The sequence below is a fragment of the Cyprinodon tularosa genome, unplaced genomic scaffold (assembly GCF_016077235.1).
Source record: "Cyprinodon tularosa strain WSP-4 unplaced genomic scaffold, ASM1607723v1 ctg71, whole genome shotgun sequence".
NCBI lineage: Eukaryota > Metazoa > Chordata > Actinopteri > Cyprinodontiformes > Cyprinodontidae > Cyprinodon > Cyprinodon tularosa.
The window spans coordinates 1,352,585-1,362,563 of record NW_024039463.1 but is presented as its reverse complement, the minus strand read 5'-3'; the positions used below and the strand labels follow the sequence as shown (position 1 = coordinate 1,362,563).

The window sequence follows — 9,979 nt, the reverse complement described above, 5'->3', positions numbered from 1 at the left end:
GGACAAACATCTGTAAATCTTGTTTCACATTTATTCCAGAATTCCTTTAGATTGGATCATAATGTGCAGCCATTTGACAGATTTTAGCCTTCATTCTTCATATATCAGGAATAAAAAGATATGATTTATGAACAGGGATTTTTCATTTTTGTTGGGGGGGGGGTGTATACATTTTGATTGTTATAAAGAGGCCAGCTGGGGCTGTAATAAAATTTTGTTTTACAGCAACTTAGGTTGTCTATGTCTTACATTACTGTAAGGTTCTAAAACATTTAGAAAAGGCAATACAGTGAAAGCAAAATCTGAAGCAATCAGTCTAGGGACATCTACTTTTACCAACTTTGTAGTGACCAACTCTATCTGTCTTACGATGTCCCTGGAACAAACTGGTTGATTCAAAGAAAATGAATTCTGTATTTGCACATAAAAATGTCTCCTTATGTTCTTCAATGAGGACCATGGGTGTGGTCTACAGTCACAAGTAAACCTCTAGTCTTTTTGAGCAACACTATTATTTCTGTACCCCCTCTTTTTATGTGGCCGTTTTAACAGTTGGCCTGTGATTCTCACAGCTCTACCAGCTGTAATGGTTGCCTCTAGGAAGTGTGAAACAAGGTCTTGGCTTTTCACTACGAATGCATGCTTCTTTCTGTGCTCACAGTTAAAGTTACAATTGGACCATAAAGTGTTTTTTTTTTTCTCCCTTCAACAGACTCTAAAGAAATGGATGGGAGGCAGCTGAGAAATGAACATGTGAGTATCTGTTTCTGTCTAATTAAATCCATAGAACAGCCTCAAGCCTGCCTTTGCCAAGACTGGATTCAGACAGTTTGAGCTTTAACATAGCTGCCTTCTGTGGTTGCACACTGCCACCTATTGTTCAAAGCGCCCCTCATGCCTCTGAAGCCATTGTCTTCTTCTTCCTTGATTGCTGAAAAGACAAGTTAGCTGGTAATAGATAACTGATGATAGTGACATCAGTCATCTCTTTTAAGATCACATGTCTCTTTTGAAGGCTTCTTTATTACTATTTGTACAACACATTGACTACCTCTAATGGCACAAATCATCTGAGCAGGAGAGTAATGCAACCCTAGCTCTTATGTGTTATCACTGTGAAATGTGTTTTCTTAGTGTGGGATTCTGTAAAGGCCCATTTGTTGTTGTTGCTCTCGAGAACAAAGCAAAAAGAAAAGAAGTGGCAGCTGGAGGAGCAATTTTTGTCCATCAAGGGCTATTGAGAGTTCAATTATTTATCTTGTGAAGTGTTCCAAGGATGTGGTCAGCTCATCAGGGTTATAATGCACGGAGTGAGAGGACATGTGCACGGCGCACAGGGAGGAGGATGTTGTTGTAGTCTGAAAAAAAGTGAGCTAAAGCTTGTTTCCAGATACCAGCACTCCCACGCTCTCTGCGGCTAATGAGGAAGTCTTTAGGAATGGACATTGTTCATATCTTTGCTACAGAGGAGGACAAAAACTGTGAATCTTAAACACTTGTCAACTTCAAAATGACAATAACTCATGTAGATAGCAAAGATTTCCTTCTTTTCTTTCATGTTTCCTCTTTTGCAAGTCTACATTGTGAACATCTAAGGCAACAGATCGTTTGCACTCAAATCTCATGACATTCTGGCGATTATTTGTTCTTTTTTCTCTTTAAAAAAGGCATTTTGATTGCAAAAGGCTTGAATTTGTAATAAAAATGCATTTTATCATGTAAGATAGAAAAGAACAAAGTAATTTGGCATATTAGCTTAATATCAAAGTGATTCTTTTTTGAAGAACAACAACTCTGGCGGTTTTAAAAGAGGGCTTGCTTCGCTCACTGCTGTCGTGATAAACTGATAAAGATGTTGATGTGGTGTCTGAAAATATTTGGATGAGGAATAATTAATATCTCAAAGTATTCCATTGACTCAAATAACGTGATTAGTTTATCTTTAATAACAAATTATTTTTTTTATAAATGTCTGCAGTTAGAGTTTGTCTTATGGTGGAAAGTTAAAGTTTGATAATGAGTTTTTATTTAAAAGCTTGTAATGACACAAATGCACTGTCACACATATCTTTTATTTGTATTATACCTTTGAACCTATATCACACCACTGTAATTTGAAAGTCATTTACTAAAAAGCCAATTATTGTTTAAACGTGGTGGTGGGTAGAGGCAGTGTAGCATCACTGATCTTTCCCTATGAATCCCTATTGAAAACGAGACGTATAACATTTTCATCAAAGAGTAGTATACTGTTAAATGCTACATTACTTTTGCTTTTTGCTCAAAGGTTTAGTATTATAGTTATTATAGTTACTCCAGTCTTCAATTCCTTTGTAAATGATAATTTGGGTTCTTGCTTTTTATTGTTACCACCTAATGGTTGCCTGAGAAGGATTTTAATGGTCAAAACATGGTAATCCAATAAATGACTATGATGTTGTAGAAATTGGAGTTATTTGTAGGTTCTGTTCACACTAAGCCGGGTTTAGGTTCATCCGACAAACTTAATGGTCAGGTAGGGGTCTTTTCTAGATAAAGTTGCAATGAAACTAAAAGTATTCAAAACACATTCCACAGGAGGGACTGTCTGAAGCTATGGCAGCTTCGTTTAAACAGGTCCGCAATGCTTAAGAAGGTAAGAACTGGCAGGTTTCAGCATAAAGTAGAACTTGCCTTTCCATCAACCAACATGGACTAACTCAAACAACAACAATGCCGCAGTTCAGGGATGCACCTGTTTTTCAAAAACTATAAATTTCATTGTGGATTTTATTCCAACGCATTTTGCTCCTGTACAGTATATGTGTGAACAACTTTGTATTCAGTCCACACATACTCCTCCATTCTAACTCCTTGTTTTGTTGTACTTCATTTAATTCTGTGGCAGCATTACTCCAGCAGCCACTGACTGGGCATAAGTACTTTCTCTGCCTTTGTCCAATTATATATGGAACTCAAAGTACTTTGTAAAGGTCCATGGTGGCTCCATGGGGGATCCCCAATGCTCCATGTGAGTCTGCTTTGTGTTTTTCCCTCTTGGATTATCTATTAGTTTAAACTATCTAATCTGGAGCTACACTAGATTAAAATACAATTACCTTGTATAGGAAGAATGTTAACTATTTATAACAATTTAACATGCCTCTCTTCAGAAACCCCCAAATATCCTTTTAGGATATTTTATATGGTGAGCCTTAGAAAAATAATTGCTTTTCAAAAGCTAGAGAGAACGGACACGTTTAAAAATAACTGATATATCAAAATCCTCAATGACATTTGACTTGTTATTATTTTATGTCAAGTCCACCAGACCTTTGGGTGTTTACATAAACATATAAAAAGCTACTTTAAACCCCCTATAAGAAATATGTAATACTAAGAAAAATACAAAAAAACTAAACTAACACCAAACCTCACCACAGAAGGCATAAAACTATATTCCTAAAAGGAAAAAAAGAATAAAAGAACATGACTCAAAAACTTAAAGTTAAATTCAGAAGAATTGATGGCAAGTAAAATCCATCATTTGTTTCCACAGGAAAGAAAATGGTCCACTTTCAGAATTTCTGCTAATGTTCATCCATTTTTCCCAGTCAAATGGACTCAGGAGAAGTGACTGATTCTGCAACGAACCTAATAATCCAAACCCTGGGTAGTGCCAATCGCGCAGTTTCCAGCGTGCGTATGTTAACACCATTAAATCAACTCAAAATGTCTGTATGATTCAATTTTTTTCCACAACGGACGATGACTGAATTGAATTTCCCCAAAGTGGCTGTCTATTTCCTGTCTGTGTGTGACGAGTGGCCGAGGTTGCTGGGGGAATTCAGACTCACTTTCCCATTCATTTAACTCCATTTAGTCCAAAGTCTGCAGCAATCCATTAAAAATATATTATTTCACGTGAGAATGAGGCACAAATACTTTCTATTCTTTAAACATATTTTTTGGGGCCAAATATACATGCTGCATATGTTGAATGATGCTTTTAAACACATCCTGAGCCCAAATTCCAGCTTTGCAGCCAAAAGATGCTGCGGCCTTGCACAAGCCTGTCAGTGGCACTCAATAGCATTGCTGCTCTTAGTGGCCGTGACTCTGTGACCTGCTTTCCCGCTCCATGGTGAATAGCTGCTGGCACCTCTCTCCAGCCTGTCTGCTAGAAGTTTAAAGGGATAAAACATTTTTGTTGGTGCCATTACATTTTTGCTTTGATTATGTTATTATTCTATATGCTCTGTCTACCCAGCTTTGAACATTCTGACAATGCCCACCGGGTCTTTCACAAAAACAACAACAAAAAAAAGCCATCCTCTTCTGTTATTCTCAAAGGCTGTTTGCATGGTTCTTGCAGGAATCTATGAAATGCGGAGGAAATATAAGAACAGCATTCACTACTAAAGAAAAAAGAATTCATGTGGCATTTTATACATCAATAGCCAAAGGTGCTGAAAATAAAAGAAACATAAAGCTGTGTCAGTTTAAAGCACTAATATTTCAATGCCCTGCTTTTATTACTCCTGTTTTATTCAGAAATATGAGCTATTTAATCAATACCAGAGAAAATCTTCTTTGAAAAAGGAGTGCAGCTGCTGCAGACAAGCAGAGACAGATGATGTTCACATATCCATATTCCCTCTAACATCCTGGGCCTGTTTTGCTACCCACTTAATCCTCCGCATTTTAAAACCGTGTTTGAAATAAACGGGCTAAAGGGAATAGAAAACCTAAGAGCTGAGCAGACACGGAGAGCTCTACAGGCTTGATTGGCAGGTTTTTGTCAGCAGGTCTCTTCCAGTAAGAGGCACCTGCCTTTCAGTCCTTCTGGGAGCCCCCCACCCCCACTACAAATTGTGGCGCAAAAGCATTGTCTTAATTATCCACCACCAAAACCCTTCCACATTCAACCACATCTCACTAAGAATGGAAAAAAAAAACCAACACAATTAACGGTAAGCGTTTAGCAGAGAGAGATTATTTACTGGGGCCAATCCAATGGAGACAGATGCTGAGTAGTCCTGAGAGATGAGCATATCCATCAGCTCGCAGATCAGCAATCCAATTAAGTTAGAAGTCCTATAGGTGGTCAGCGTTGACCTTTGATTTATCTTACTGTGATTTTGTATGTTTGTGGCTGCAAAATATACAAGGATCAACATCATCCAATAAATAACAGAGACTAATGGCAAAAGGCTTTTGAGGTGGCAGACATTGCACATGTCTCCCCCTACAGAACACATGAAGCTCTACATAGGATGTTGTAGAACTAATCCAGACATGGCCGTCCACTGAGACTAACAATTCAGATAAGGAGAGGGATAATCAGAAGAATTGCCAGGAGGCCCAGCTCTGGAGGAGCTACACAGATGTGCAGCTTTGGTGAGAGAATCTATTGGCAGGGCAACTACCAAGACTGTTGCTTATGATATATTGGGGAGGGGAAAAGCCTGGGTTAAAATAAAGCAATTAATGAGTTTACATACTGCAGTCCCCCATAACTCATGTAGAGGAACAGCTTTAGGCTCAAACACAAATGCAAACAAGGGACAAAAACCTAACAGCACAGTTCTTCCTCAACACATCATCTCTGTAACAAGACAGAGTTGGTGGAAGCATAATTTCTCTCAAAAACCAAAGCAGAATTCCAGAGAGATAAATTATTCACATTCAAAGCAGCATATCTATCTTTCCTGTATTTCTTTGAAACAAGTGTTGTTCTTGTTTTCTGTCTCAGCTAATGATCCAACTACAATATAGTGGCCAATTCCTTAAGCCGCTGACTGAGGTTATTTTCTGGCAGTGTACATAGCAAAATAGATACTATATTCTGGGCTTCATGAGGACATCCATGAGTAAAAAACCCTAACGGACTCCTCTGGCTGGGTACGGACGACCAAAAACATGTGTTGTACTGCTAAGGAGACATTTGGGCAGACTAGAAACCATTTGTTTGTTCTGTTTCAGAATGCACAGCCAGAGCTACAATCAAAGATTCCCAGGATTGAGATTGGGACCCAACTTGAATTAGTGGATAAACAGTTACGGGGTCTTGTTATCCTCTACAGAAATTGAAGCAAGCAAACAAAAAAGTGTTTAAGGTCACACAAACATCACTTAGAAGTGGACATAACCGCATATATCAATTACCAATGCTGTTTATATTACCTTTGCACCCACAGTTAACTGAATTTGTAGTAACTAATTGAGAATTGTGTGGATGGATGCAAAAGGTGGTCTAAATACTTTAGCAAGGCAGTGTAACTACTGTTGTTTAAACTAGGTGATTTTTTTTTTTTACCAGAGAAGAAATAGGAGGATGTGTCTACAAGATTCCTGTGATCCCTATAGTATACTGACTTCACTGTAGACCCTCCAGGCTGAGGTATAAAAAAATTCTGCAATTCAAAGAGCAGGGCTTTACTTGGAGAGGCACACCAAATGAGAGTCTGGGAGTTGGGTCCCCAGGTCAGCTAGCAGGTGGGAATGAGATGAAACAGAGCGGAGTGGAAAAAAAGGGAGAGAAAGAAAACAGGATGGCAGTGTGTGGACTTCACATCTGGCCTGAATTAGAAAAGTAATACAGCGGGCCCAGAGAAGTGTTTGAGGATTTGGGAGTCAAGATCGCCTTTCTTCAGCAGGTTAGTATGTCAGCAGGGAATCCAGATGAGAACGATTAGAATTGCCCTTTGAGGAGCAGGTGCCTCCTTCACCTCTTCTCTTTAGTGCTGAATGGACGCTCATTAATCTTACATTGTCATAAGGCATTTAAGTAGATGATACTTTATGAGCTTGTCATAACTCCCCCCTCCCCCATATTTGGTTTGTTTCAGACGCAGACTTTCCTATGTGTAGGCCATTATGAGGCTGTGCTTCATTACATTCAACAAGCCTTGAAGTTGGCGCACTGTGATGATGGAAAGAGGGAAAACAGGGTTTCTTAATCATTGTAAGTGGATTACCTCACCTACATTACATCATGGCAGATTCTGCGAACACAAGATGTGAGAATATAACAAGGAGAATATCATGTGGCGTTGACAATGCCAGGCCCTTCACTTCCAGGAGAAACATCCATCGGCAAAGTCCCACAAGAAGCCAAGACAATGTCTCCTAAAACTCTCAGAATTCCCCCTTTGTCCCTATCATACTCTCCCACCCAGCCCGCTTGGCATAACAAAGACAGGCAAGTTTGGGAATTGATTCAGCGCTACATTAAGTAATCGAGTAATCATTTACAGTGTTTTTAGAGGGAACATATCAAACAGGCATTGATGTCACTATGAGGAGAGTGGGGCTGTTTGGGTGCGATGGGACCCTCTGTCTGACTTGGAAACCGCATGCTGTAGTCAGGCTGTCGGATGTCTCCTGGAGCGATACAACGGAGTGGAAGATCTCTTTCAAGGCGCCATTTCCACCTCATTTATTTGCAGTTCATCACAATTTTGAACTCTGAAACAATTCATTCAGTCAACAGGATTAATTCAAAAGAGCAAAATGTGTATATGCTTGCAGGCAAGAGGAAAGAGCAGCTGTAAACACAGACTGCATGAGAACTGCAGCGTAGGTGTTGGTCACTGTTACACGGCTTTTAACTGACAACAATTCCATTTTAAAAATCCAAGACCCTATATTCACATTAGGATTTACTTTATTTAAATGATACTTTCCCCCTATAAAATGCACATATGCAAAAATGAAACTTTTTGTGTTTTGCATTTAAAAAAAAAGAATCAAAGTCTGTATAGTGTGCAGCTAAGTCAAACCTCACAGTCATGGCAAAAACAAAGAGAGGGAAAAAAAAATAAAAGTCAAAGGCATCCTTGTTCATCAAGCTCTACAGACTTGCCTCAAGTGCATAGTTCACATTCGGGGGCATGAAAGAAGGAAAAATTGGATTCTTGCACTGATTGTTGTTAAAAGCAAAACAAAAAAACAAAACAAAATACAAGATCGGTGCTCTTTCAAAAAATGCCAACATTTTTAAGTGTTCCTCTTGTAAAAAAAAAAAAAAAAAAAAAAAAAAAAAAAAACATTTTTGTAATCTACAAACACAAATACACACAATTTCAATGAGAAATATTTTATAAACCACAGATTTGTGTTTGCAAAACACTTGACACGACTAGGCCCATTATCACTCAACAAAATAGTGAAAAATAAATAGATAAATAAAATTCTGGTCTGGAACTTATTCAGACGATGAAATTAAATCAACTTTTTCAAGTATTTTTCATTAACTTTCCGCAGCACAAAACCTTTGTCTGACAGGAATGCATTCCTCTTCTCTCCAAGCAGGTTTGGGATGAAGGTGTGGGTAGCAGCAGATCAGTAATGATTTACAAATAATAAGTGGAGGAATGAACAAATCAATAAATCAGTAGATCTCTGGATATTCGGTGAGGCAACCTTATTTCTTTATTTATCCGAGTGTTTTATTTGTTTTTGCCTCTCCAAGGCAGGAGCAGGAATCCCAAATTATCCAGGGGGTTAGGGGGCACTGTGCCCCTGAGCCCCGAGCCCCATAGCGGAGGTAACGTATTCAACGGCCTGGGGCTAGTGGAGGAGAGGAGTAGTCCTGCTGCATACTGATGGCAAAGAGAGGAGCCAGTAATTGGAGCTGTAGAGAAGAAGGGGAGAGGAGGGGAGGGGAGAAAAGTGCGAGGAGATGATGGCTTTGTTTTTCCCTCCCTTCCAGTCTGCGTGGCTCAAACTCCTCCTCCCAGACCTTGCTCTTTCCCTTAAACTTGCTAAGTAGAGATATGGAGAAATTGAATAGAAATAGTTGCTAATTGGTCTCTTGCTGCTTGCCTAAATGACCATGGACATTCTTTTTCATTTGTCTATTGAAACTAATAAACTATGTCTTTCTCCCCAAGTGTGTGTGTGTGGGTGTGTGTGCTGCTGTGTGTGGTTGCGTGTGCACGCCTCTGAATATGTGTGTAGTAATTGAGGGTCTATAAAAAGCACTGTGTTGTTCACCAAGAGAAAAAGAGAAAGGTGTGAAGGGCTTCTATTACAGGGGTTTTAAGTGTGGTTGTTATTAAGATAGAGAGAAGAGGCTGATCTTCCCAAAATGCATATGTCCTCTAAAAACAAGACAAGTTCATTTATAATATATCAAAGCTGACAAGGTCATTCACTGAATTATGTCTATAACAATGATCATTACAACCTAAATGTTTTAAAGCGCAGTATTTAAAGAAAAACTATTGTAATCAGATCCCATACGGGTACATTTTGAGAATCATGATAAACTGTTTATTTTCTGAAAGAATTCAAGCCTATCATTTTTGTTGTTCGTTAACCCTCGAGATGACAGGCACATATAATGTTTTCTACAGTTATTATGATTGATGTATAATATGCAAGAAAAATAAAATATCTAATGAACAATACATGTGAGGTGTCAATTTTTTTTTTATTCTAGTAAAAAGTGTCTTGGAAAAGTTTTCATTTACATTTCTTTTCTCCATTCTGGCTCCATACAAACTTCAATGGATTCAATTAGGAGTTCCTCTAAGAGACTACAATAAGTGTATGTGTGAATACAGTATACAGTATGTGTGAAATTAAAATAACATGAAATCTGCTTTTTAAACGTTTTTGTCATATACATTTCATCAAACTATAGCATTTTTTCAGACTCCTTTTCTTTAAAACCCCAAAACAGAATCTATATGAGGCCCAAATCAAACATCCACAAAACACTCCTATCATAAATCCATCAGTGGCATTTCATGCTGTGAGGATGACTGTCTTCTGCGGTGCAGGGAAGCTGGTTATAGTGAATAGAAGGATAAAATAGACTTAGCCTAAAAAAACGTTGAGCTCCTTCTGTAGGAAAAACTAAGCGTAGAGGCTATGCATTGTTGTCGTAGTTAAATTTTAAAGCTATTTTCTGCAGCCCTAGCACTTCTCTCTCACCTACCCTCTTTCCTGTCAAAATACTATTTAGTAATTTAGTAATATAAAAGTGTCA

At 38.4% G+C, this 9,979-nt stretch overlaps 1 long non-coding RNA gene across 1 annotated transcript; it reads left to right on the top strand.

Annotated features, from left to right (window-relative positions):
• The first annotated feature begins 538 nt into the window (after window positions 1–538).
• Window positions 539–7,875, top strand: LOC119772437. Its single transcript, XR_005279256.1, has 3 exons — window positions 539–615; window positions 713–753; window positions 6,831–7,875. It is a non-coding gene; the product is annotated as an uncharacterized LOC119772437 (long non-coding RNA).
• Window positions 7,876–9,979: the final 2,104 nt, after the last annotated feature.